Below are 6,046 nucleotides of genomic sequence, written 5' to 3'. Positions count from 1 at the left end.
GGTAGGAGTCCAGGGAAGTAAAGGTTTTCAAAACAGTCGCAGAACCTGAGGGACTAGTTGTTGGTAGTTACTTCCGTTAACAGGCCAGTTCAGGGGGTAGAAATATTAGACTATTTGGTGTTCGCAGATTGTGTTCCTATCAACTGTCCGTAACTTGTAGCCACTGATCAGAAACGTCTTCCAAACATTGAAAATCAAAGAAGTGTTCTGTGGAATTGTCAGAGCAGCCAAGCGGCGTCGTTGTTTGGGTGTTTGGTGGGTGTGTGGGTGTCTACAGGAAGCCCCACGGCGCTGTATGTCCTTCTTCTCGACACTGGTTGGCTGAAACAAGATGACTTCACAACAAGCAGTAGCGATGGTGTCCTACCTAACCATCAAACACATTATTTATTGCAAGGGATCTCCAAACTCAAGCACTAATCGTAGGTAAAAAGTGTAATGAGGGGTAGAGATGCAAGGTCACAAGACATCCACAGAGAAGTGTGTGTGTGTGTGTGCATGTGTGTGTGTGTGTGTTTGACCTGGTAACAGCATCTAGTCAGTACATAGCGACATTATGTGTCTTGTGTCACGTGTCATGGTACCTGTCTCATTGTTTATCCACTACCGCTGTACTATCATTGTAACATTATACTGTCAACATGAATGAAGTTATCGTCATCAGAGGTGGTCATCGTGAAGTTTGACAGTGTGGCCTGTGTCGATCAGCTATATACAGGTCACAGAGATAAGACCACAGTGCATGTAGCTCAGCACTCGTCAAGAGGACTGAAGACTGTACTGCAGGGCCAAGCACCTGATGATCTAACCCTTCATTTTTCCTACAATGCCCATGCGAACACCTGTTCTTCCTTCTCCTGATTTGTGGACCTGTGTTTGTGAGTAGTGGTCATGCGCTTTGCAGCAGCAGATCGTTCGCTCACAGCTGTGGTCCTTTTTAGCCGTCGATCGTTTGATTTTAACTTTCCTTTTGGTTTTCTGCAGCTGCTAATGTGGATTTTATTGGTGTACTTTTATGTAACATTTCGGCGCATTGAGCGTTTCTCAAGGATTCGGATTTTGCGCGTTACAAAACTCCTTCATCATCATCATTATAGAGAACTTGAAGGTATACAAAAACTGCCTTATCTATCTCCGGTAATTTTGCTCACTCTCCACATCAAACCAAACAGGCAAAATTTATTTTTTAAGAATCGTTGTGCACCGCGAAAGACCTTTCAATGGAGTTTCCCAGACATTCTCTGAGTTAAAATAAAGCAGTGTCTTCAGTTTTATTCGCAGAAACGATCGACGCACTGTTTTTCCTCCCTCTGTTTTATTTGTGTATTTAAGTATTTTGCCTCCCACGATGTTTTTACAATAAGGACTGTGGGAAACTGCCTGTGTATGGGTTTTGTATCTCGGCTTGTGCTGCTGGTGAAAAGCTGGCTGAGATGAGCTGTACTCGTGTTGATTTGAACCAGGACCACTGCCCCTTCTGCAGATCTCTGGCCTCCCCAATCTTCGTGGCCGAACTTTATCAGTTCTTATCTCCAGCCGCGTAATTCTCGGAGACATTTAGTTTCTTTACACTCGGTGACAGCCGCGGTCACGTGATAAGACGGTCTGTCGTGAGGCTGCAACAACTTCGGTCGTGCGGTGCATGCAATGTTCGTAAATGTGGGTTTTGTTTTTCAAAGTCTGCAGAGAAAGAGAGAGAGAAAGGTTCAAGATGTTGAACAGTGCAGACGACAAGGAAGCATCCTTGAACTGAAGATTCAGTTGGCTGTTGAACACCGTTGCACTCGTTGAGCTTGGTGTAGCTCTTCAGTGCCGAGTTTTTATCACAGGCTACAAGCCTTCTTGTCTGTCTCTTAAATTATATGAAACTCAACGGAGTTGTGAACGAGATTAAGCTGATGTTTTTCTATCATTTTTCTATGTGTCAGTTTATTGTTTCGCCTCATGTCTTTTGTAAAGAATCGCGACGGGAAGCACCCAAAGAACCGGGGTGCATTTGACATTTCTTCACGAGGGTTTTTCTGGGGCTTTGTTGCTTTTTTTTTTTTAAAAAAGAAAAGAAGTAATAGAATGTGACATTATTGGTGCAAACATTGAAAAGCTTTCGTAGATACATCGACGCACACACACGCACTCAGGCAAACAATCACACTCACAAAAACACACGTACACACACATGCGCCGGTACACGTTTACTAACATATATATATATGTCTACACACATATGACTCATCAAATAGTTTAATGTTTTAATGATATATTAATTATACTTATGTAAAATATTAAGCAAATTAATAAAATTTACGCTAACACACATACACACGATAAATAGACCATTTTTACCAGTTTTCGGGGTGTACGTGCCTGTGTGTGTTAAAGAAGGGGAAATAAACGCTTAGGTCAATTGACAGCTAGCAGCAGAGTAGCTTCCCTTTAGTCGCCGTCGTCCCACAAACTTAGCTGTCTGTTATTTCCCTTGGACCGCTCGCTCCATAGTTCGACTGTTTAGCTATGTTAAGTCGGCAAACGCAAGAGAGAGAAAACAACAAACAAAACATAATACCACAAATTCACGAAAACACACATGCATACAATTTAGAATAAAATAATGTAAAAATCTTATTAACAACAACTATAATAATCTTAGTCTCCTCCTTGACAACTTTAATTGTATTCCCTCAAGTTTCATTCGCACGTTCACCCACACGTAGTTCTGCAAGCAGACATTGTGTGTGTTTGTTTGAGTACACTTTTCAGTGCCAATCAATTTGTTTGTGTGTGTGTTAGTACTCATGTAAGTACAGCGATAGCTACTCATGAAATACTTGAACACCTTGCCCATCTACACACATACAACGATAGCTCATGTAATGCTTATACAAACACCTACCGTATAAATATTTGTGTAATACTTGCGCAAACACAGACACCGATAGCTACCCATGTATGTAATACTTGCACAAACACACGTGTACACAATACATACTTCAAAGAATCTACACTAATCACGTCACAACTGTTTATCAGCGAGTGACAACAGCGACTGGAGGGACCTCCCCAGGTTACCTGTCCCCGACAATGACATGGCGGGTGTTTTACCTTCATGAAAACGCGCTGCCAGCTCTTCTACAGCTGAGTCACTGTTTTGTACGAAGACACAAACACAAAATGTAAACATCACTGGACTGGGACAACAACATTGTTGTTGTAAAGCCACGCATGCATGTCCGCAGTGTGTGTGTTATAGTCTTGCACGTGTGTGTTCCTGGGAAATTTCAATTTCTCTCAACCGGGTATGTGCTTCGATATTTGAATAGCAGCGCAGGTCGAACAAAACATTAGGGTGTGAGGTAGACGGGTGGGTGAGATAAGAGCGCAGTGCCATTGTTCCCTTGCACACACAGAGAGCATGTGACTGCTCACATCTCACTACCTTTGTGGTCCTGCCATGGAATCGTCAAGTTCCGTCAGCTTACCTAAACTGTCACGTGACCCCATCCCTCTCCCTCCCCCTTCTTCTATCGCTGCTCATCTTCCATTTCGCTTGATGTCAACAGCGATGACCAAGCTGATGATGATACAGGTGTTCTCAATTTGACTGTTTTCAATATAATATTTTTAAGGCAAAACAAATTAATCTTATATATTTTTTTAGATTGAGATTAACTCCCAGCATCTGCGATATTTACATAGAGTGGTGACAGTCGACTCAGTGCTTTGCCGATATCCTGCTCCCCTCCCAGACTGGACAACTGATCCTTCATCACCCGCTCCATCTGTGTGCTGTAGTCCTCTGTGTTCTGTATGCTGGGTGTCTTTTCTTTTATGCGTTCACGCCTGAGCAAGAGAGAGAGAGAAGAGATGATGACGATGATGATGATGACGATGATGATGATGATGATGATGATCTCGAAAGAAATATACATACAAGATGGCGCGATAGTTTCTCAGAAGAAATGAATATAGAGGTAGTTTCTATGCGTGTATAAACACACACATATACGTGCTCATCGCACATCGTTCAGTGGAAGTGCAAATGAACTCTGCTTGACAGAAGTTTAGAAACTTTAAGCCAAAGAAATTCAGCGTGAACACGATCCGCAAATTTTGTTGACGTGTAGAAACTATGGTTCACTGTAAGATCCCTCCTCTGATGAGTGGAAGACAGACAGCTGGACGCCATGTTGACAATCTGCCCTTTCATCGCAGGCTAAAGAGGAGCATCAAGTTCTCAGTCAAATGGACCGCAGGGACGGACGAAAAGGAGGAATACCCGAGCATAAACGTCACCACAGAGAGACATTTTGAGTCAAAATTATTACACGCACCTGCCTCTTGACAACCGCCACGCTCTGATGGTGTTAAAAAGCGGGCTATTTCTTGCGGAAGGATTAGAAAGAAATCTAGTGAACAAGATTTTTTTTGGGGGAGGGGTAGGGAAAGAGAGAAAAAAAAAAAAGAAAAGATGAAGAAGAAAATGAGGACCAAGAGACTCAGGAGATGTCGGGCGTGAGGAGGCTGCAGGAGAGGGATGAGGGAGTCAATATTTTAGAATGTTGGGACAAAAACGGAAACAGGTGAGGAAGCCGCCATAATGTAAAATTCGAGCGTAAGTGCAAAGCTATTCTGCAGCCTCATATGCGTGGAAAGGAAATATACGACTGGGTCACCGCGCATGACCTCCTCCTCCATCAACAGCCAACAGCTCCAAGATTTGTTGTTTGCCGACACCAAAAACAAAGATGGCGTCACGCTCGTGTCCGTCGTCGCACGCCAGCGATGTAAACAGCAACGTGGTAAAACTTTAATGGACATTAAAAAAAAAAGTAGTTATCCGAAAAACCGTGAATCCCCAAAACGCTTTAGAGAACACAGTCGATGCCGGGCCTCCTCTCGCCACTACAAAGAGGCTTTCCGCCACCTGTGGCCATTAATTAGCCATACAAAGTTTCAAAGCACAGGTAGACGACAGTAAATGGGAAATCAGGAAGCCTCTCGGGTACGGCATGTCCCTCTCCGGCGTTTTCCTCCCCTCCCCTACCTCTCGATGCAACAGTGTACATCATCAGGTGCACCACGGGGGCGAACCCTGGCTCGGCGCACATGCGCAGAGATGACTTCCTCCATCACCAAGTTCACCAGAATTTGCGCTGGATGCAGTCAGGAACATCATGAAACTTTTTGACGAAAGTTCAGAATAAAATTCCAGTGCCAACATTCTCCGACTCATCTTTCTCTAAAAATTGTTTCTGACATTTTTTTCTGTGAGTTTTAGTGAATGAGGTGGCGACACGTGCATGAGGCCGTTGTCAGTTCGAGTTGCAGGATTAAGATGTAAATCAAAGAACGAACTATGCACGAATGGAAAAGGCAGACATGTTTGGAATGTTTTGATAATTTATTCAGGTTTTGTTTACTCATTTTTTGTTTATTTCTTCGATTATTTATTTGTTTGTTTGCTTGATAGTTTTCTCCTTTTTTTTTCTTTCTTCTTCTTTTGCTATTTTCTCGATCACTCATCTATTCACACCCACGCATCTACTCTCTCCATCTCTCTCTCTCTCACACACATATATATATACAAACAAATAAACACTCTGGTATCAATTATTCGTACAGCATGTATATTTTATCGAGTGCGTGCGTCAGGGATGTGGGATGGAAGTTTTTTTGGAAAAAGATGTTATTATATGATATTAAATTTTCTGTTTATTGCCATATGATAGAAGATATCTCTATTTGTATAAGTTACAACTATAAGGTTAGGGACAAACCACTGCAGCCTTTGTTTCTATGGTCAGCTTCCTGTATAGGGTGGGCTATGATGACAGGTTGATGAAAAACTTTGCGTACAGTTCCAGGGATGTTTTTTTTCTGTGTAGTTTTTTCATTTAAATTGTTTTATTTCTTAGTATTGTATGCTTTGTGTATATATTGTGTAATAACCAAAAAAAAAAAATGCTCTTAATCGCAGAGGACCTTAATTGTAGTCACGTGACAAAACTGTCCCCTTCCCCAAACCCCTATGGGCTACATTTCCGACAGC

The sequence above is a fragment of the Pomacea canaliculata genome, linkage group LG3, assembly GCF_003073045.1.
Source record: "Pomacea canaliculata isolate SZHN2017 linkage group LG3, ASM307304v1, whole genome shotgun sequence".
Lineage (NCBI taxonomy): Eukaryota > Metazoa > Mollusca > Gastropoda > Architaenioglossa > Ampullariidae > Pomacea > Pomacea canaliculata.
Note: the sequence above shows the minus strand (reverse complement) of the source record.